We start from the raw sequence: 23,967 nt of genomic DNA, 5'->3' as shown, positions 1-23,967 counted from the left end.
TGCATTGGCTTTTTTAGCTGTCGCGTCACACTGTTGGCTCATGTCAAGTTTGTGGTCAACCAAGACTCCTAGATCCTTTTCACATGTACTGCTCTCAAGCCAGGTGCCACCCAACTTGTATTTGTGCCTCTCATTTTTTTTTGCCCAAGTGCAATACTTTACATTTCTCCCTGTTAAAATTCATCTTGTTTGTTTTTGCCCAATTCTCTAATCTGTCAAGGTCATTTTGATGTGTTAGCCACCCCTCCCAGTGTTAGCCTCCCCTCCCAGATGCTGGCAGGCATGCAATAATTGCATTTTGAGCATTTCAAAACTACTTCATTCTCAATCTGTCAAGCAAATGTATGCCCTCTCTTCTTTTCAGAGAGTCTCCCCTTCTGCTGCCACAGACACCCCATGCTGTTCCACTTTGCTAGAGTACCAGCTAGCTTGGCCTCTGTGCCACATTTTAAGCAGCTTGTTTCATGTTTCCTCCAAAAGGGAAGTTCAAAGTGGCTCAGCTGCCTGATATTTTTTAAAAAATAAAATAAAATAATCACAGGGGAGGGTGTCAACCACACTAGAGGAGAAACAGAGCCTTTCCCAATTGAAGTCAAAACTGCCCGAGAAGTGCTGGCACCACAACTTTTTTTAAAAAAAGAAAGAAAACTGCTGTGTTATTTCTCTGTGCAGCTGCCACACCTAGCAGGGAGCTAGGTCTCAGTCCCCCTCGTTCGCACAGATGGCATTTTGTGGTGCAAAGGAGATGAGGAGAAAGAGAACCAGGGTGAGGAGAAACCAATGTCCTACAGAGCACTGGACGAAACAGGATGAAAAGTCCTCTCTTATTTTATCACAAAATAGAGCTTCACACTTGCTGGATTCTTCTCCCCCTCACGCCGGCTGCTCAGATGAACTGACAACCTAACAGGCTTCTGATTAGGAGCAATGTCTGCAGCTGATACGTGCACTTTGAAAAAAGCATTCTACACAATATGCACAATTCATTCATTTAAGAGGACTGGCAAAGCCCTGACCTTCTGGAACAGACTTGTCTTCAAAGAAGCTGCATCACTGGAGCATGGGGTGGGTGAACGCGCTCCGGCTGTTCTCATTTGCAAGACTGATAAAATCATATCAGGAGAGCAGAATAGTTCTTTCAAAAGCAGGGTAAATCTTTGGTAAGAGGAAGCGTGGGAAGCCAAAGACTATATAGGTTACTATGCCCAAATCTGTTCTACCCCCCCCCCCGCAAAAAAACCCCTGTTCCCACTGGACTCCTGAGTAAACAAGGGACTTTCCAGTATCAATGCTGAGAGCAACCAAAGCAGAATCCATGACTGATCCATGGTCACAGTCGAAAAAAGTAGGGTCAGGTGAGAAGTAAAGTCAGAGCAGTCCATGATCAGGTTTAAGGACTCAGGTGGTGCTGTGGTCTAAACCACTGAGCCTCTTGGGCTTGCCGATCAGAAGGTCAGCAGTTTGAATCCGTGCAATGGGGTGAGCTCCTGTTGCTCTGTCTCAGCTCCTGCCAACCTAGCAGTTAGAAAGCACACCAGTGCAAGTAGATAAATAGGTACCACTGCGTTGGGAAGGTAAACAGCATTTCCCTGCGCTCTGGTTTCCATAACGGTGTCCCATTGTGCCAGAAGCAGTTTAGTTATGCTGGCCACATGACCCGGAAAGCTGTCTGTCAACAAACACCGGCTTCCTTGGACTGAAAGCGAGATGAGCACAGCAACCCCAAAGTCGCCTTTGACTGGACTTGACTGGATCAGGTTTAGCATAGGCAGAAGATCTGATAGCCAGCACTGGAGTTGGAGCCGCTGGAACCACATCCTAACCTCAGCCAACTCCTATCAATTTCCTTTTCTCCAAAGGTCAGTCTCCCTAAGTGTCTTTCTCCCAAGCAGACTTATACCCCTGAGGAGCACTTTTCCGTATGGGCCAGGTTTCTATCTGGCATTTCAGCTAGACAGAAGGGATCTTAGGAAGATTCTTGTGTGGAAGAAACACACAGCTGGGGTTTCCTTTTTCCTTCATTTCGCAGCATCTCATTACCGATAGTAGTGATAAGCTATTATCAATGACAATTTCACATTGATTTAAGTGTTGATTCCTGTTTCCATTATGCTGACATGGTAACAAAGGAAACTATGGAAATGCATACTGGCACAGAGTCAATCAATAAAAGAGCCACATAAGAACCTATGAACAATGATGATATGCAAATATATTACCGGGGCAACGGACAATAGAAACTACTTGCTGACACCAATGTGCTGCGAGTCAAGAGTTTTCCTATCAAAGACAGAGTTAAGAAGTAACTCACTAATAGCAGATTTGAATTCCTCTATAATTCCATCCTCAGTTTCAGAGATTGTGATATATTGGTATATTGTTTAGCTGGTGATATATCAAGATGTGGAAAACCAGACATCGCTCATTCCTACACTTCATAATGTGTGAACGGAGGCAATTTTGTTCTGACAGAACTCAAAGATACTTGTATGTGTGGTAAATTAATCCTTAAAATTAGCTCTGTTCTACTGACTAAAGTTAAAAGTCACAGGAACAATATGAAGCCTAATGTTTTGCTTTCAGCAAAACAAAGATTACAAAGAATACAGCACATTCAAACTTAACCAGGAAATGAATAATATGGCAATTATGTGGCGTGTTTCACCATGGCAACACCACAAAGCAAAGGTACACAATTTCTGGAAACAATCTTAACCCACATTAAATATTTTTGTTACCAACCACTATTTTAGAATGTTCTCAATTGTACATCAAGTACCTGCTGTCAGCAATGTATTAGGATGTCAGGGTGCTTTGCATAAAATGAGTAAAGCTTTCTCGCCTTCTTGAAAAGCAACAGTTATTTTGCGCAATCCACATATTCTCAGGCACGCTAACTGGAGGATACCAATGTCCTTCCCCCCTTTTTTTGGCCAATGTATAAGCAATGACAAACCTAGACAGCATCTTAAAAAGCAGAGACATCACCTGGCCAACAAAGGTACGTATAGTTAAAGCTATGGTTTTCCCAGTAGTGATGTATGGAAGTGAGAGCTGGACCAAGAAGGCTGTTCGCTGAAGAATTGATGCTTTTGAATTATGGTGCTGGAGGAGACTCTTGAGAGTCCCATGGACTGCAAGAAGATCAAACCTATCCATTCTGAAGGAAATCAGCCCTGAGTGTTCACTGGAAGGACAGATCGTGAAGCTGAGGCTCCAATACTTTGGCCACCTCATGAGAAGAGAAGACTCCCTGGGAAAGACCCTGATGTTGGGAAAGATGGAGGGCACAAGGAGAAGGGGACGACAGAGGACGAGATGGTTGGATAGTGTTCTCGAAGCTACCAGCATGAGTTTGACCAAACTGCGGGAGGCAGTGGAAGACAGAAGTGCCTGGCGTGCTCTGGTCCATGGGGTCACGAAGAGTTGGACACGACTAAACAACTAAACAACAACAACATAAGTATTCACTCTGGCTTGTTGTTTTCTCAGTCCAGTTACTTTGGAATATAAAAGATAACTCACGTTGTTAATTAATTACATGATGATGATGATGATTAATACAATGCCCTTTCTGTTCAGGACTCATGTCTGTTGCATCCTTCTCACGCCGCCCTGCATCATCGCGAAGTAGCATAAGACTAGCAGGGCAGCATAACTGCCCTCTTTGGGTGCCTGCCTGTTGTGCCTGCCAAGGGTCATGGGTGGGAAGGGGTGCAGCAAAATGCTCCCCCCAATGCACTCGGGGTCACCGCCCCTCTGGCCCTCCCCACATGATGCCACTGATTCGACCTCAAGTCCATGTGGTCCCAGGCCACAGAAAGGTTAGGCTGACCTCAACTAGAGCCAGGGCTTTTTCGGCTGTGGCTCCAATCTGGTGGAACGCTCTGTCACAAGAGACTAGGGCCCTGCGGGACTTGACATCTTTCCGCAGGGCCTGCAAGACAGAGCTGTTCCACCAGGCCTTTGGCCAGAGCACAGACTGACTCCCTCCTTTGGCAGTCTTCACAGAACTTTAGCCTAATGGTTGCCATCAATTTGAGTTGAATTAATTTTAATGAAATGATTTTAGAATATTGTATTATTTTATTGTTGTTAGTCGCCGTGAGCCCGGCTTTGGCTGGGGAGGGCGGGATATAAATAAAATTTATGATGATGATGATGATGATGATGATGATGCCAACCATGCAGGATTAAGTGAATTGTAATTCAAAGTATGTGGAAGACACCAGGCTGGGGAAGGCTGTTTTATGGATATCTTCCCTTCTGTGGACCTATTCCCATGCCACCATTTTTGCACCTTTGCTTTCATTAAGTGTTAGGCCCTATTGAAATGGAAGTACGTCAAGTTACAAGGTGCACTCTCTCCTTACAGCCTCTGCGTTCAACTTGTTCCAATTTTACATTAAAATAATTATAACCCCATGAAAATTGCTGGCATGCTGGCACTTATTACACATAATTTGGAACCATACAATAGGTAGAGGTAATTTCGGTTCTATTTCAGAAATATCTTTAGGCATGCAATAACAGTTGACTATTAAATAATTCCCCAGATATTCCGTAAAAAATGTATTCTGCTGGGGAAACACATGAGCTTGCATAAATAAAGCTGGTGGGCCGTATTAATCTGAATGCTTTTGTCATATACCTATTAACTACAGGAAAGCCAATTAGAGGAAAAACCACTCCACCAATTGAAGGCCGCTTTTCATGTTTATTTTGTATCTAAAAGGGCTTATTGTTGACAAAGGCTAACCTAGCATTGCGGGCAAAAAAATTCTGCATTCAGCTCTACTCCCACATGAAACCGACTCGCGGTATGGAGAAAGTACACTCTTGAAAAATCAATATTGCCTATACCAAATTTAAGTGAATGTATTACTGCTATGTGCATAGTTATAAAATGTCACAGATTACTTTCACAGTCCTAGCTAAAGCTTTTTAAAAACGTCATCCTCTCCCTAACTAGAGGAGCACCCCAATGTTCAAATGGCCAAAATTCAAAATTAAAGTGAAAGAGATGCAGTGGATATTAAACGGATTCATTGCATGTGTTTTATTGTGCTGAATAATAACCAGAGATATATATGTTCTAGAGCTATAATACCTGAAACCTGGGTTGAGTAAGAATACCCTCGTCTGGAAAGCTGTTACAGTCACTGAATTGTCATCTCCAGATACTGTCTGCTTCTAGGTTATTTGGTGTCCACTTAGGTTATCTGCCTTCAGATGTATGTGAGTGCATCACCTTTCCATGTGGAATGTAAAATACGTTATAAATAACAATCGGTGATGTCCGACTAAGTTATCCTCTGAGTATAACCTCTGAAATCAGTGACTCAAGTCTATTGATTTCAGTGGGTACCCTCAGCAAACAATACTGCTGGCTCATCTGGAAGCAATAAACGATGTCATATTCTGGTTTGTTTTCAGTTAAATAAAATTAGAATGTTTTCACCTCAAATTTCCCTCTCTGTGGAATTCCCTCCCATCAGATGTCCATGAGAGAAATAACTATACAACTTTGAGAAAACATCTGAAGGGTGGCAGCCCTGTATCAGGAGGTTTTTAGTGTCTGATGTTTTATGATATTTTTACATGTGTTGGAAGCCACCCAGAGTGGGGAAATAAATAAAATTATTTGTTGTTGCTGCTGTTGCTGTTGTTTTGTTGTTGTTTTTATTTTTGTTGTTGTTGTTGCATTTTAAATGAGATCCCTGGCTACTGACAGCTTATTTTATGTTATTTTATGTTAATCTACCAACAGTTCTCAAATTGCTTTGTAGTCTTGAATCTTCTCTCACCATTACAAATTATCCCACCAGTAGTAAGCATAAGGTTTTGTTATTCGCAGGCCATCTTTGCAGTATTTTTTTCAGCTGGAACTTGCCAGAACTCAGTACCAGCACCTCTCAGGTTGGTGATATTGCCATTATAAGAAAACAAGTGTTCATGGTGAGTTCCGGCACCTCTTTTTCTAGAAAAATAGCACTGGTATGTTGAAATATCAAGCAACCTTTCTTAAGCATTGGAGTGATCATTCCTTTTGGGAGACCAGGCTAAAACTGAGCGATTGATACACATTTTAATCTTGAACATAGGAAGTCCCAAGCACATGTATAAGGGGAAAAACAACAGCATGTCAGAGTGATGTGTCATACTCTACCACATACTGAAAAGCAAATTCAAAGGTGGATATTTCCAACAGCACACTTTTGCTACTGCGCAGGGATACTTTTTTGTATCATAATCTTGTATGCTAATGGAAATGCTCCCATTTGCATCTCACACTTTACTAACTACAGTTTCCAGGATTCCTTTAAATGTGCCATGGATGTGCTTTAAAGGTATGGTGTGGATCGCCCAAGGGGAAAAGAAATACGTCAAGCAAACATGTCCATCCACCCTAGAAGCTGAGGCTTTTTGTGCGTGCAGTCGAGTTAATTTTTGAAACGCATGAAAGAAAACAAGAGGCAAACTTGTTCACACAATGTAAGAATGGATTCGTAACAATGTAATTCATAGGATGAGTGGCAGCAAATTATAGTAAAAGAGCAGAGCAGTTCTCCATTGTTTAAATTTCTGTTCTAAATGGTAAAGAGATAAGGAGGAGGTATACTTGGTAGGCTGATTCTCTGCTTATTGTCTAAATTTGTTGTCCAAGAAGGGAGGAGGGAGAACACAACCACTTTAAAAGGGTAAATGTTAAGTGTTATTTTTCTTCCTTAATAGCTAGATCACTCAAAATCATAATGCTGTGATTAATTTGGAAAGCTTTTACTCTTTGTTCCACCTGCATCTAATTAGAAATGTCATGGTTTAGAATAAAAAAATAAAATAAAATAAAAACCTGTGGGAAGCCAATTATGAACGCAGTTGCTAGGACCTCTGCTGCATCTTCATTCCGGCAAGTTCAAAGATTGTGCATCACTCTATCCCAGACCAAACACAGCAACCCAAATAGATTAAAAATGTAACAGCATCAGACTTTGTGTTTTGTTCCTGAAAACTTCCACTGGCACAGCATTTCCACAAGGATTATGTGCTTAATTGAACAGATGAATGGGAGCCGCAAATAGTTCAAACTTGCCACAAAGCACACACATTTCCCTGTTCCGGCAATGAGTGATGCCAAACAGCTTTCCAGTCACATTAAAAGCCAAGCACACATTACTGGCTGAAAGGGCAGCATGCCATTGTACATGTCAGCATGGTTTGATGTGCAGCAAAATCTCCCGTTCTATGTGCATACCACTGGGTGGAGATGGTGCAGGGATGTCTTAGCTCAAGGTGCATTCTCAATATCTGCTAACATTAGCAGGGTCAGGCTGAAGCTAGCTTGAGCAGCTACTCACTCACTCCTCATAGGCATCACAACCAACCAAGGCAAGTGCCTAGGCTGCTCTTGAGGCTTCAACCAGTAGCCCTCACTGTTGCTCAGCCTCACTTCAGTGTTAAAGACTTGAGGAAGGGGAAGGAGGAAAAAATGGGGATGAAATCAAATTATGGAGTGGAAAGAAGCTAGTGTGGAGGTCCAGGTTGTGAAGGGGGAAACAATGGGCAAATAAGGCAGGGCAACTTTTGATAGGAAGAATAATGAAAGAAATGAGTTGTTGACTTCAGGTGAGATTCAGCCATGTTGCTGATGCAGATAGCTCGGAACACATTAAATCGAATATAAAATTGCTTGCTTGCTCTGTTTCTTTCCAAAGAGCAAGGGGAAAGCCCTCCAAATCTAGCTAGCAAGTTGGTCACAAATTATCTGGTTCATTTGCAGGTTAATATTTTGGGGGTGCATCTTGTGGTCTCATACTGTAAGTTTTGCTTTGCTATTTTGTGCATTATTTAATTGCTTATTTTCTTTAATTGGTCTATTGCACATTTTACTATTATTTTGGTTCATATTGTATTGTAAACTTCCCTGGGATAAATATTATGAAGAGCAGTATATAAATGTCCTAAATAAATAAATTACTATATAAGGCAAAGAAACTCATCTGTGAGAGACTCAGGCTGCCATCCTAAACACACTTATGAGGGAGTCAGTACTATGACACACAGCAGGGCATACGTATGAGTAAAGATGCATTAGATGGGGTTCCCCATTAGTCAGCTGGTCTTGATTTATGCCATGCACAACACTTTGCTTTATCCCCCACAACCCCCCAAAATTCAAACTTATCTGGGCTTTAAAAAGTGGAGGAGAGAAAGCAACAGGCAGAGCAGATAATACAGACCACAGTAAGCAAAACTCGGAAAGAACATCATGAAGATTAGAATAAAACATTAACAAAGACTTTTCCCTCATGCTGAGGCAGAGGGGTTCCATTTTTACCCAACAAAGCTCTGGGTCACCACAGAGGGTAATAGATAGGTTTTCTCTTCCTGTGATAAAACCAAAAGAATCATTTGATTCATAAATACTGATATCTAAAGAATGAGAACTTGAAGAGGGTATTTCAGAGGAGACGATAATTAAAGATCCTATCTCCTGGAGTTTTAGTTCCCTTACAGAGAAGCTTTTATTGAATTATTAGCAGTTTCTGGATTATCCTAAACAGTAACCTTTCTGATACGAAGTGTTTTGAGTGCTGATTTTTAATTAGGGATAGCTGCACCACAGAACAGTTCTATCAAAATTCGAAGAGAGTCATCAAAGACCATCGGCCTTTCATTGTTGTGTCTGTCATGAGATTCCTTTTTAACATTCATGGACAGATTACTGCTAGTACATGCAAGCCTCCTTTTTGTCCCTTTTAAGGGCTCATTCTTATGCTACCTTTGAGCTGCAGTTGATGCTGATGTGGAAAGTAAATTACAGGAGGGATAGGGTACCAGTCAGTGCCAGATTTATTTATAAGCTAAACAAGCTATAGCTTAGGGCCCCACTCTCTTGGGGACCCCCCAAAATAAACTTCTTCTTAACTGTTTTTCACTATTAATGTACTTCTTCTTAAATGTATTTCAGTTCAATTACTTTGATAAAATACATATTTTGTTATGTGCAAATGAAAACAGTGACAATTTGTTGTTGACAAAGGACAGCTGGACATTACCTTCAGTAGCTTAGGGTCTCATTGAACCTTAATCCGGCCCTGGTACCAGTGACCCTCCACATCAGGGGCCAGCAACGTTTTCAGTTCCATGAGCACTTTTGGATTTCAGAGAGAGAGCTGCGAGCACAATCTCCTCCAGTCATGCTCTCTCTCCCCTACTAGATCACTCCCACCCCATGACAAAGGAAGAGTAAGCATGTGCACACAGTTCACTTTTCAAAGTGATTGGGGGTAAGAGCCAGTTCTGCTATAATTAATATGAACCTTGAAAAACGCACAGAGGAGTGCTATTCAATCGAGTTTTACTCAGGGTTGGCCAACTGAAATGAATGGGTCTTAATTTCAGTGGGTTTACTCTGAACAAAACTGAGTTGGCCATCACTCAAAAAGAAGAAGTGGGAAAGATTGCTGCTCTTCCACCTTTCTCTTTCAGCTTTATGTATCCAAGGCTGGGATGTGGGTGGCGCTGTGGTCTAAACCACTGAGCCTCTTGGGCTTGCCGATCAGAAGGTCAGCGGTTCGAATCCGCACAGCGGGCTGAGCTCCTGTTGCCCTGACCAGCTTCTGCCAACCTAGCAGTTTGCAAGCACACCCATGCAAGTAGATAAATAGGTACTGCTGCAGCGGGAAGGTAAGTGGCATTTCTGTGCACTCTGGTTTCTGTCATGGTGTCCTGTTACACCGGAAGTGGTTTAGTCATGCTGGCCACATGACCCAGAAAACTGTCTGTGGGCAAACGCTGGTTCCCTTGGCCTGAAAGTGAGACAAGTGCCGCAATCCCATAGTCACCTTTGACTGGACTTAACCATCCAGGGGTCCTTTACCTTTACCTTTTACCTATGTTTCCAAGGAGAATGCATCCACATCCCGGAAATGGAATATTGTCCTTATTTTGTTGTAAAATATCATCAAAGAGTGCCCTAAAAACCCCCAATCCCCTTTTCTTTTTGATGCAAATTCCCCAAAGCTCAGCAGGTGAAGTATTATGGAGTGTTTTCAAAATACCACCTCATTAAAATTGGAGAAATCCCAATGTCTTAAAAAATTGTAACCAACATGTAGTGCAGTCTTTCCTAACCTGGTGCCATCCTGGTGGTGTTGGACTCCAACCCACACCATCCCTGCCCATTGGCTATGCTGACTGGGGCTGATGGGAACTGTAGTTCAATTAAAAAAACAACAACAACCCACATGGAGGGCACCAGTTTGGGGAAGGCAGGTGTAGAGTTTTGTTTCTATCCCCATAAATCTTTGACGGAAGAGTTTAGCATCATATTACTATTGTACTTGAACAGTGTATTTAGTGATCCAGAAACTCTTGTCATTGTACACTGGGCACAGTTCCCCTAACAGTTATCTATCTGTATATTTTGCTGACTGCAGCAATGATAAATATTTCATCATATTTTATTCCTGCACAATAAATTCCCTCTCAGTGAAATTAGTTCCTATAATTAAGTCTTTGAACAAAGCTGAGGTGTACTGAAATATAGTTAAGATGATGCTGGGATATAAGCAAAGGAAAGACACCATGAGCAATAAAAAAGTAAGTATGGAGTTATGGAGTAAGTAGCCCTTCCAGCTGTGAGACTGAGCTTTGAAATTAAAACAGTAGCTATGGCTGAGCAGGCAAAAAGATTCAGTTTAGATGAAACTGGTCCATTAATTAATATAATATAGTTTAAGTGTTCTTTCCCCAAAGACTGCATCCACCACACTCACACACGACAACTGCATATCCTTCAATATTTCTCCAATGAAGATAGGGACATCTAATTGCTTCTTCCATGCAACTGAAGGCAGCTTTTGGCCATTGCTCAGTAGTAAAGCCCTTGGTTTGCAGGCAAAAAGTCCCACTTTAAATCCCTGGCATCTCCAGTTAGGGCTGGGAGAGATCCCTGCCTGAAATCCCGGAGGGGCTATTGAGCTCCCATCAAGTGCAACTGTCAGGCTTTGGGGACTCCGATCCCTCCCATGGTGGCAGCCAAGAAGCAAAGAAATGATAAAAGTTCTTACGATGTAATTTATTCAGTAATTCACAGAGAGCGACGAAGGAATGCAGTCTTTCCTAAAGAACGGCGCTGCTCCAAGTAATGTCCCACCTTCCTCCTTCTCTCCATTCTATGTCACCCCTGCGTCAGCTAATCTGAGCTTTCTGCCTCTGAGCTCTCTGTTCTACTACCTTCAATGCCCGCCTGGTTCTGGGAGAGGGGTGTGTGTCAGGAATGCTTTCCAAGGACACTGAGTCTGCCAGCTGTCTCTCCCCTGGTGCTTCTTCTTCTTCCTGCTTTTCCTCTTCTGATACGTCCCAACTTCTGCTCTCTGCAGCCTCTGAACTATGCCCTTCTGCAAACCACTGTTCTAAATCTATACTGTCCTCCTGATTTTGGGAAGGTTCAGGAGAAGGGGGCGCAGTCCTCACCATTCCTCCTCAGTCCAGCCCCTGACACCAACTGATGGCGATGGGAGTTGTGGTTCGGCAGCATCTAGAGGGTGCTGCATTGGCTATCTCTGGTGTAGGGTAGGGGCTGAAGGAAGTTAAGTGGGTATGAATCTGAGCAACATCATGGGAGGAATGTTTCTAGCTACTCTGTGCTTTGATTATTTTTATTATGTATTTTGTGCTTTGTATACTGTAACATTGTGTTGCGAACCACCCTGAGACCTATGGGTATAGGATGGTATACAAGTTTTATTAAAGGTAAGGTAAAGGTAAAGGAACCCTGGACAGTTTGTCCTTTCAAAGGCGACTATGGGGTGCAGTGCTCATCTTGCTTTCAGGCCAAGGGAGCCGACGTTTGTCCACAGACAGCTTTCCGGGTCATGTGGCCAGCGTGACTAAACCACTTCTGATGCAATGGAACACCATGACAGAAGCCAGAGTGCACGGAAACACCGTTTACCTTCCCACTACAGTGGTACCTATTTATCTACTTGCACTGGCATGCTTTCCAACTGCTAGGTTGGCAGGAACTTGGACAGAGCAATGGGAGCTCAGCCCCGTCAAGGGGATTCAAACCGCCGACCTTCTGATCAGCAAGCACAAGATGCTCAGAGGTTTAGACCACAGCGCCACCTGCTCCCAAAAATGTTACCTTAAATTTTACTAACAACAGCAGAAGCAGCAGCAGCAACAACAATAGCAGCAGCAGCAGCGCAGGGACTGACATCAGCTGTTGTCATGTGAATTATAGTCCTCCTCCTCCCTCCCCATTTTTGTGGGCAAACTACTTTTGTGCCATGTCCATTCTTTTCTCATTTCGCTTATTCTCTGAGAGTAACTCAGCAGTTGCACAATTTACTGTGATGAGTACTTGATGAAGACAGACCATTTTCAGAGAGACTGCTGTAATTCTGGTAAAGAAGGGGGGGCATAAAGACGTCAGCAAGATGACAAAAGCATGGCATATGTACAGTGTACTTTGTTGCGAGTGAAGCATGAAGGAAAGTCAAAGGCAGACTTCATTATTTCAGTAAGTCCCACAATCTAAAATGTGTCACTATTTGTGACAGCAAATTGAAGTGCTCTGAGGAAGTTCTCAAAAGGAGAGATGACAGAATCACAAAGTTGCATTTGTATCTAATGTAAAAAGAACTACAGAGGGATCATTAAAATGAAACTCTTCATGTAGCTGCATAATAGATGTAAAACACACTTTTCCAGAGGAAAGGGTACTATCTCATTTGAAATTTAAATGCAAGAAATGACAAAGCAATGCCAATTACTTTTGGATAATAGCCTTCTGCACTGCAGAGTCAAAATGGACATTTGCAGTGCCCTTTGTATTCGAGAAGCTCCTTTGAGTCACTCAACGTGGATTTGATTACTAAATTAATAGAATTTATCATATTTTATCAAATTTAGGGCATATACAGTTGCCTGATAAATGGTTGCTTCTGATTACGCAAACTGTCTTTGTTGCAAAAGGTTACAGCTTTTACAAAGAGCTACATGGCAGAGTTACAATATATTCAAATCAAAAGGGTTCCCAGCTAATCAAGGCTTGGGCACTTGGAAGCGTTGCCATTTGCTGTGACTTTGAGAAGTTCTGTCAGTGTCATCAGTAGATACCAGCATCTTGCAATCAAGTTTTAAATCTAGGCCAAACCTAATTCTCCATTATCTCAGAAGGGTTTGGCTGCTTTCATCATTTCGTTTCGTGTGGCATTATTTTTAACCCACCCTAGGACCAAAGGCAAGGTAAAGGCAAAGGACCCCTGGACAGTTAAGTCCAGTCAAGCTGGGGTGTGCGGCGCTCATCTCAGTTTTCAGGCTGAGGGAGCCAGCGTTTGTCCACAGACAGCTTTCTCATCAAACACATTCTCTCAGTAGTCATGTCATTTATTTTCATAGAATAGAATCATAGAACTGCAGAGCTGGAAGGGTCCACAAGGGTAATCTAATCCAACCCCCTGCAAGGCAAGAATCTTTCACCCATTGGGGACTCAAACCCATAACCCTGAGATTAGTTTACTTTTACTTTCAATAAACAACTACTTAACTTTTAGAAGACATCTGAAGGTAGTCCTGTATAGGGAAGTTTTTTAATGTTTGATGTCTTACTGTGTTTTAATTTGTTGGAAGCCCCCCAGAGTGGCTAGGAGAACCTAGTCAGATGGGTGGGAAATATATATATATATATATATATATATATATATATTAAGCATTTTTTTTTCCATGCATAGGGTCTTTTCAAGCTCCTCTCTCCCCTTATGGTTTGTGTTGCTTTCACACATAAATGCTAGATGAGGGCTTAAAGGAAAAAAATAAAATAAAACATAAAACCTTTAAGAAGTACCTGCTTTCTTGATAACGAAACACATACACACCATGACACATTTTCAGTTGAAATAAAGCAAACATGGTGGGCAGAAGGTTTGAATTAAAAATAAAACATGGCAATTAGTTTAAGTGTTATTGTATTTTAGGTTGAAGACCTTTGATAAAAATTTGATTTAGAACATAAAAAGGGGGGGGGGGAGTAAAACCTTGCATAACTAGCTGATTGCTCTGATGACTAGTAGAGAACCAGATAATTATGCTACTACTTTAGAAAATAATAGTTTGAGAAAAAGCACACAAGCTTAATTCTCCATTTGTGTGTGGAGGGAGGACTTTTCAAGTTTATTGTACAACAGCAGGAATGAAAGAACAAAACAAAACCCATGACCTAGAAGTGCTCCTCTTGTTACATAGAAGAGTATAGTCCCTAATGGGAAATAGAGAAAGGGAAAACAAAATCACTATCCATAGCTTATGAGTCTCATTCGCTATCTCTAAAGCACAGAGAGGATGGTTTTAGGCCATTTTCTATTGGCATAATCAATCTTAAAGGGAGGGGAGGGAGTTTGACCTCAGGTCTAGGACCAGTGGAGTCCCTTTATGCCATAGTGACTTCAGATGGATTGACTGGCCATGCTTTCCACAAGGAGAAAGGAAATTAACACTTGACACGGATTTCTCAGCAGAGGAAAATGAAAGGAATGCAAGGAACCATTGAACATTTATCTTGTTTAGAAAGGTGCGGTTTCCCCGGAAAGCACAGAAACTCGTCGTCTTCTCACTAAATGAGGAAGAACAGCAGAGGTGGAAGACTCTAACAGATGCCAGCAGACAGGCAGTTTTCCTCTGGTCTTAAAATGGAGGCTGTGTTGCAACATGGCTGAAAGACAAGCACCCAGTCCAGAAAGACAACATAGTTATAAAACTGAGAGAACAAGCCCCTTTCCAGCCCAACCCATCTACCGCATGTTTGCTGGTGGTGTTTCCATTCAGAACGGAGTCTGATTCACTCTCCTTTCTTATTAATGAACCAAAGTCGTAGCATATGTCATGCAATGTGCAGAGTGGAGGCTGATTCAGCTAGAGGCCGCCTCCTCCACCGAGGAAGACAGGAGCCTTTGCCAAGCCCATTTCTCAAATGTACGCACTTCCACTTGAAAGAGCCTGCTCACTCAGCAGTACTCCAGCCAGGACGGAGAGTGCTTCTCCTCCATGGCATTCATTTAGACTGCAATTCATGAACAAGACATGAGCAGCCTCTTATTGATCAGCCTTTTCTAATGGACACTAAAAGCCCCAAACACCCCAAAACCTCTCACCATGAGTAATGATTCAGAATGTTTGGGAACAGAATATTGCCTATGTAAAAGCAGACGATGCAGTAATAATAATAAACTAATCTGTCAAAACATGATCCAAATGTAGCTCCACACCATCTGAAAAACTATTTTCAGCAATGTAGAGTAATGAAGTGTCTTATGGGTGAGAGACCTTTCCCTAAATGTAAAGAACTGAAGACAAACAAAGCTCTGAAAGACTGAATAAGACACCATCTAGTCTAGTATCTCATTTCCAGCAGCAGCTAACCAGGGGAGCCTAAAAGCAAAGAATGAAGGCAACTGAGCTCCCAGCAATTTATATTTAAAGGTACAGTGACTTTGAACTTGGGAGGAGCCATTTAATTGTATATTTTTTGAATAAATTTTAGTAGAGTTTATAAAGAGAGATACAAAACTTAATATCAGATTTTTTTTTTAAAGCCAACATTAATCTAAATAAAATAAAATACACGGAGGAAAAGAAAAGGAAAGGAGGAGAAAAAAGAAAAAAAGTGAGAGAAAGTGATTATAAGAGATAGAAAAGAACGTAACAGAGAAAATAGAAAAGATAAATTACAAAAATTAAAGAAGTTCCAATTCTTTTCATTTGTCCACTATATATAAACAATATTCACTTCATCCACTCCACAATAACACCTAACAAAAACTCTTTCTATAAACCAACATTATCTTCAACCCCCAAATTCACATGTCATTGTTTCATTTTCATGCAAAAAGTCTATGAGAAGTTTCCAATCTTTAGTACCGGTAAATGTTAACAATGATATTTCTCTAATTAAACATGTCAATTTTAATTATCATGGCTAATACACTTGGATAGATCTTCTTCTTCTTCCAAACCGGTGTAATCCTATTTAAGACAGTGGCTCTCATAACATCCTGTAGCAGTACATTTGATAAGGTGATTGCACATCCAAACACTTTTTTCTTAATCCATCAGGAAATGCTACAAGCCCATGGGGTCATTTGAGTTTATCTTTTCTTGTATTGTGCCATTTCCATGAAGTCACTTCCAGGTGCAGAGACTATACTGTGTATAGCAATCCAAACATCACAGATTTAAATTAAATCATTACAGTACTGATTGTTATCATATCAATTCTCTTTCTAATAATTCCTAGCATGGAATCTGCATTTCCCCCCACTGCGATTGACACTTACATTGAGCTATTCACCACAAGCCCATAGCCAGCATATATCTGTTTGTACCAACATAAATCACCTTACATTTAATGCTGAGCTTTATTGGGCATTTTCATGCCCATTTAGAAGTCCTTTTGGTGTTGTTCACAACACACCTGAGTAATTTGGTGTGATCTACAGATATAGCTACAATACTACTCACCTTTAACTTCACACCATTTATAAATAAGATAAAATTCACCAATCATGATACACATATTTAGAGCATCCCACTGTTTATTTCAAACCATTATCCATTTATTCTAACCCTCTGCCTCATTTTCATATGAAGGATCCATAAAATCTAATCCTATGAGCTTTATGTTTACTCCAGAACCTTTAGTGGAGTTTTGTCAAAATGTGTTTTTTTGAACATGCAAATGTATACTGTCCGCTAGACCTTCTCTATCCACACATCCCAAAGAGGTTGGTGAGACATGATTTATTTTATTTTATTTCTTTGCTTGTCTTTATTGTTTTGCCAGAATTGTTGCTCGTTTTTTGTCTTCCTCGATTGAACTAACTGTTTTAAATGCTTCATCCAAACTGCATTGTTACACACAGGAGACCAATATTACCTACTTTATATTAACAACGTGAAATAAAGGAAGACGGAAACTGTCAGGTTTCTTTAAGATATGAATCAGGACAAAATTACCAAGGTCACCTTCAGACTGTATTTTGTGAAAGTGATTCAAGAGCATCCTGTAAATTCAGGTTTGCACAATCAGTAGATTTGTTGCCTGAATGCAACAAATCCACTTCAAAAAGTCTTTTTGTTGTTAGGAAAGTGCCTTGCAGAACAGAATGAAAGAGTGTGGGATGAACAAATGATTAACGGGAAAATGTATAAACATCACATAAGCACATCAGGAAGAACACTGGTTGTCATAAACCACTGAATTGGAGCAAAGAGTGTTTGGGTTTTCTACAGATTGCTGTTTATTCTGATTTGGCAGTAAATAGTGGGTTTTTCTTGAGGAAAACAGTGGGACAAAAACAAACCAAACAGACTGGGAAAGTGTGGGCCTGTGCCTGGAAAGTGTGGCACAAAAGGAACGTTTGGATGAACCTATAGTCTAACTTCCGCATAAGCATCGTGCAAGCAAATCAAAATGAATGCTCAATAAACACATGGTCTAGAAGAGCCCCGAGTGAATCCAAACCCATATATTAAATAAATTCAAGGCTACAGCACTCAAAAATAAGTCATTCACCCCCCAACTTCATTTGCTAAATGCAGAGCACAACAAACTACAGGCCAGTGACACATCATTTTGTAAGTCTTTTGTGTTTCTAGGTATACAGCAATAGTATTTTGCAAGAGAAACACTTTCTCAGAAGAACCCCTAGAATATTGCTTTAAGTTAACAAAAGCATCAAATCATTAATATGACTAAAAAATGCATGCAAAAATACATAGCCACACACATTATAGCACTACCCACATCATAGAATTCCCTCTTTTAATAGAATCATCTGAAATGAGTGTTGAGGGGGGATGCAAACCCCAGAACTCTTACCGTGTAAGACTGGAATCCATTGATAAAGGGAGGAAGTGTAACTCACAGCCAAGTCTCCCAGCTCCAGTGCTCACTTCACTAAAAGAAATTAAGACAATAAGTCAATAATGGTTAAAGTTGCCATTCTCATGTCCAGTTGCTTGACATGGGAATAAGATATTCTTAATGTGCATGTGCCACAAGAAAGTTATACTTTAGAGCCTCCTTTAACTGCGTTTTGATTATGGAATCCTATTATCATCTATTTACACCACACGTGGGAAAAGGATCTAAAACACAATCAAAAACAAATTAAGAATTGGAAAACGTGAACTGGATTCTTGGAAGGTTAATATGGGTTTGAAATAAGCCTACATGCAGGGGGGACTTCTATAGATCTCACATCAGCAGGCAGTTTTTGTAGATGCACCACATATGCATTGGTGAATCTGGTCTTGCAGAATGGCACCAGTGGTGCACTCTGAACCATTCTCCCTTCCTGACTTTAGTACAGATGCAAATATCACAATCAAAGGGATGTTCTTCTCTCACACACCTAGCATCATGTGACGGGTGGAGCAGCTGCTTTGGTTACTGGCCCTGGTTCCACCCTCTTGTCCCCTGCAGATTCCTCTCGCAGAGCTACAACTCCAACAGTTCCCTGGGAACAGGGTCTGACTGTACAGTACTACGCTGAACTGTAGTTTTGTGGGGGAAACAGGGGTTTCCCAAAATCTCTCAGTCCGTTAGCAAACTACACTTCTTCTTGGGGCTGGTCTTGCTTCAGCAGTGAGGAATAGCCCAGAGCGGTGGGCTCTGTTCATCCACCATGCCCTGCCATGGAAACACTGTATGCAAAGCCGCTTGGGGAGGCTGCATGAGAAGGACATAACAGCCAGGGCTGGTTCCAGGAGGGCAGCATGAACAGCACCTCCCACAATGCTCCAGGACAATCGCCCCGGCTGCACTCCCCCCAGGCTACACCACTGGGGAAGCTATGGCTTCTTGGAATGGTATGCTGCTGCTTTAAATGTATACTACAGATGGAACCCAAGTTTTAAGGAGGCAAAAAGAGAACTTTCTGTTTTATGCTTCTGCCAAACACCACACATATTGTAAAGTTAAAGGACCCCTGGACAGGTAAGTCCAGTCAAAGGCGACTATGGGGTTGTGGCACTCATCCTGCTTTCAGGCCGAGGGAGCCAGGGTTTGTCCACAGACAGCTTCCTGGCCATGTGGCCAGCATGACTAAACAGCTTCTGACACAACAGAACACTGTGACGGAAACCAGAGCGCATGGAAACACTGTTTGTTTTCCTGCCACAGCGGTACCTATTTATCTACTTGCATTGGTGTGCTTTCAAACTGCTAGGTTGGCAGGAGCTAGGGCAGAGCAACGGGAGCTCACCCCGTTGCGGGGATTCGAACCGCCGACCTTCTGACTGGCAAGCCCGAGAGGCTCAGGGGTTTAGACCACAGTGCCACCTCCTTCCCTGGTAGAACCACACATAAAATATTACTGACCCTTTTAAAGTCTTCTCTCCAATAGCCCTTTAAGGATGCCTACAGAGCACTAGGAAGGTGGGAAGTTGGATAAATGAAACTAAATATATACATATAAAATAAAATAAAAGTTAAGCAGGACTGTTTGTCTGTGATCAGATAGCTAAAGCAGTTGTTCTACCCAGTGGCAAAGCTTCTAAAGTGACAACATCTGATGGGGATGTTTTCCACATCCCTGAACGACCTCGGAAAAACAAACCCAACTATTCAGTGTGTGCTAAGCTGCCCTATTAAGGCTAGAGGTTATTTCTGTCTTGTCACATGCAGATTTTGAATGGAATGGTCACCTACACCCTTTAACTAGATGTGCAGCCTTTGTGACTTCGTCGTTTGATGAGGTCTCAAGAAATGTGCTCGGAGAAACAACCTCTCCTTTGCCTACCAAGCTGTCAGAACAAACTGTTCCAAGGCCTTCAGAAAAAGATGGTGTGCACATGATCCTTGCTCCTAGTTAGTGCAGAAGGTCAAGAGAAATATAACAGCCCTGAGACATGTATCTGGGGAAACCGGGAAACCATATCTAACTTAAAACTTGCACTGAAGACATCCTAGTTACCATTAAGATTGCAAATGCACAGCCAGATACAGTAATAACATTGCCCCAATGTTTAATGCTGCTCATCTAGGGTAGTAGAATGACACAACCACAGATTTATACAGTATTTATTATTCCATAAACCAGTGATCACCTAATTCACCCCATGAAAGGAAATCCATAATAGGAGTAAGATGTTTTATAGGCAAATGAGCAGCCAGGAAAATGTGGGGGGTTATGTGCCACAGAGGGACGCTGGTGGCGCTGTGGGTTAAACCACAGAGCCTAGGACTTGCCGATCAGAAGGTCAGCGGTTCGAATCCCAGCGACGGGGTGAGCTCCTGTTGCTCGGTCCCTGCTCCTGCCAACCTAGCAGTTCGAAAAGCATGTCAAAGTGCAAGTAGATAAATAGGTACTGCTCCGGCGGGATGGTAAACACCGTTTCCGTGCGCTGCTCTGGTTCGCCAGAAGCGGCTTAGTCATGCTGGCCACATGACCCGGAAGCTGTATGCTGGCTCCCTCGGCCAATAAAGAGAGATGAGCGCCGCAACCCCAGAGTCGGCCACAACTGGACCTAATGGTCAGGGGTCCCTTTACCTTTACCTTATGTGCCAGAGAACCTTGATAGGTAGAGGTTCTCTTGGATGTACACACTTCGTGCCTGTAGCCTATCAACCCTCTGTTTACTGTGAGGAAACCTTGAAATAACACTACTATACTCACAGCAAACTTGTGGTTTGCTTGCTGTTCAGTTACCAAGTGCTAGACATACATTGGTGAACTTGCTCTACCTAGCAAAGATTTCCAGTTAATCTTCAACATATGCGTGCTGAGGATTGCAACCCAAGTAGCAGAGCACTTGTCATAGAGAATTTAATGACACAATGCCCTGGCTGGCACATAATGCTAAACAGTGATGTGGTGTGGGGGCACAGGGGCAGTTGTCCTGGACACAAAATTGTTGGGGCACAAAAATTCAACACCTGGTTCTGCCTCAATACAGCTGCACACTTCCATTTCTGGGCTCCATTGCAAACGGCTTCTCCATGAAACCAGGAAGTGACCTCTCCAGACAACGGAACGGCTCTTCGTTTCTTATCTCTGAGGCTGTGATCTCCTAGGTGTCATGGACACCATTAGGTAGTTGAATGTTCCTGTGTGCATTGTCTGTTTTCCTCCCTCCCACCTACCCAAGCACAGCTGTGGGCACTGGCAACCCATGCTACACCACTGATGCTAAAGTATGATTTATTAAACCTTGATGTGCCATTATGTGTGAGCCCTGTCTAGCAGCTAAATTATGTTTTGTTTACTGCCCAAAAGTTATAATCTGGAGCCATGGTTCATCACCGGCTCTATAAATCTGGCTTTGTTTAAACTATGGCACAGCATTATGTGCAAACACAGCACCTTTCCTTAGGAATTAGGAATAATGGAGTCAGGCAAAGTACTTGGGCGGAGGAAGAGTTCTCAATCCCTCAACTGTAGACTTCTAAGTTGCTCCAAGTGTGAGTAAAAATATTTATTTACCGTAGGATGAATAACTTTTCTACCAAAAGGCTTTACATTTTTGAGGCTTTTAAGACTATAAGGTTAGATAGACTACATCAGTTTTTTTAACAGATAGTGGAATGCCAAGTTTCACAAGAATTCTAGGAGAAATAAGCCCTTTGAAGCATGCCCTATTAATATAAAATATTGTTCAGAAAGGAACATGTGAAGTTTCTCCCCCATGCCCAAAGCCAAACTTCAAGCTTCTCTGTACTGACACACCACATCACTAATCCCTTCCACCCCTGCATTTTCATAGATTTTCTGATCAGGTAATAAATAGAGAGATGCAGCTTATGCTCAGCATTCAGAAAGTTAGCTGTGTTTGTGGCACAGAAAGCCCATTTCATTTTGGAAAGAGAGTGAAGAAATGCTTAGGGTGTTGAACTAGAAGTAGGGAGACCGCAGCTTCAAAACACTGCTAAGCCAGTCATCATTTTTCTGCCTAATCTACCCCACAGAGTTGTTATGGGGTAAAACTGGGGGAGGTGAAGAAAACTAGAGAAGGGGTGGGGAGCTCCAGCCTGCAGGCTTAATCTGACCCTCGGGAAGCACTTCTCAAAGAGGACAACTGATCATCAGTCCTTTGGGAAGTGCTGTGCAAGAGAATTCGACAAGTGTCAATCATATGACATCATTCGGATGTCAGGTGGTTGATCAGTAGGTTGTCCACCCCACCTGTGAAAGCTGGCTCATACAGGAAAGGAGATCAGTGCAAGAAAAACATCAACATTTCCTTGCTCATGTTTTATATTGAAATGCCAAAATTGCAACCCTACCCCCCCAAAAAAAAACTAACATGAAAAAGGGGACACTTAAGCTAAACATCAGTGCTTGACAGCTTCACACTTTACCACCCCTGCTACATATTGCTGAATACTCTTCTCTGCCTTCTGTACATTTAATTCATTTACTCTTCAATAAGCTGCCCTGCGCTGTCTTTTAAGGAAAGTACTGTAAATTGAATAAATACAGAGGTGCTTTTATACATTTACTGGCACGCACTCACCATGTCTCATTTCAGAAGCTCCACTAGTAATAGAAGAGAGAATCTAAAACTAACATCCTTATTCTTCTTTCGTCAAGAAAAACCCACAAGGAAGCTGAACAGAGCAACTTCTGTTAACATTCTGGTATGTGTCTGTGATAAAAAATTAAGCCCACTCTGCATCCCAGCCTCTTGCTCCTCTATCTCTCAGGACTGTCTGCTGCACAGAACAAAGGAAGCAAATCGGAGGCTATGTGTCCATATCTTTACTAGAAAACTGTGTCAGCTACCACTGCAGGTCTTTGTACATCTACAAACAACTGCCAACGTGACTGTATCCTTTGCATTCCCTTCAGCTTCAGTATAACCTGATGAAAGGGGGGAAATGCCGCTGGTGTTTTTGCTCTTTTTTGCTCTACTGTTATATACCCAAGCCTCACCTGTCATCTTTCAGAATCTTGTCCATGACCCGAAAGCATGAACCAGGACCTCATGGCCTGAAGCCAGGAGCTGTCCTCAGAGTCTTGAGATTCAGAGTCTGCTTCAGATACAGTTAATGGCTCTGTGACTGGTAGACAGTAAGAAGCATCAGGACTGGTCCTGTCTGTAATAAATACTGTCCTAGAAGCCTGTCCTTTTGCCCCTTGCTTTGTCAACAAGGCAATACCTTCTGCCTGCTGTATTTCAGACCTTTGGCCTTACTGCGACTTCCAGTAATTGACATCAGGCTTTGCAAACAGACATTCCAGGCCCAGATTTGGATGCAGTCACCCACAGCTCCAACCCAATAAATGCTTATTGCTTAAGTGATGGTGGGCAATTTGAATAGTACAGACTTCAGGACACTCCAAGGCAGGGGTAGCCAGTGCCTTGGTATAGCTCCATCCTTATTTCAGACACTGTGATATATCACAATGTTTAGCTGGTGATATATCACAATGTTGAAAACCAGATATCACTCAGCCCTATTCCCTACCCCTGATACAATATATTCTTCTTCTTTTTTAGTTATATTTTTCTTTTTTTGTATTGGTAGTGGTTTGTTTGTAATTTTTTTTTGTGTTTTGGTGTTTTAAGGTGAATGGATGTATTGTTTATAAACCAATAAAGATTGAAATGGGGAAAAAATACAATATATTAATTCTATCCCCCCCCCTCCAAATATCTGCCAATGTTCAATGACTTCACAATTCTTCTATCTAGGGAGCATGCTACAAGCTTCTGAATTAGCTGCGGCTGATATGACAACCTTTTCGGGTTCAGTTACCACTACAAATTGCAATTTCTGTTAAAGCTGAGCCTGACATTCAGTGTTACTTCAGCTGCAGGGTAATTAATAAAAAGGAAACATCACTTGACAGAAAATACCAGTTACCAACGGAATTATATAACATTATGGCCTACTAAACTTTTACGATCCTCCCTTTCATAATCTCGACTCATTAAGTACACAAATGGGATTTG

The 23,967-nt window shown here is 41.9% G+C and overlaps 1 protein-coding gene across 7 annotated transcripts in view; it reads right to left on the bottom strand.

Annotated features, from left to right (window-relative positions):
- The window catches only part of LINGO2 (leucine rich repeat and Ig domain containing 2), a 561,810-nt gene that overhangs the window by 326,091 nt on the left and 211,752 nt on the right, over positions 1 to 23,967 (bottom strand). For 6 of the 7 annotated variants that reach the window (XR_013980678.1, XM_080986844.1, XM_080986845.1 and 3 more), the window contains one exon: positions 17,888 to 17,965. The gene's annotated coding sequence lies outside the window, so the exon portion shown is untranslated. Of the gene's footprint in view, positions 1 to 14,590; positions 14,723 to 17,887; positions 17,966 to 23,967 lie in introns of those variants that run through there. The other variant, XR_013980679.1, reaches the window with a different exon arrangement.

This window comes from Podarcis pityusensis (assembly GCF_964106645.2).
Source record: "Podarcis pityusensis genome assembly, chromosome: 17".
Lineage (NCBI taxonomy): Eukaryota > Metazoa > Chordata > Lepidosauria > Squamata > Lacertidae > Podarcis > Podarcis pityusensis.
Note: the sequence above shows the minus strand (reverse complement) of the source record. Positions and strands in the feature narration are given on the sequence as shown.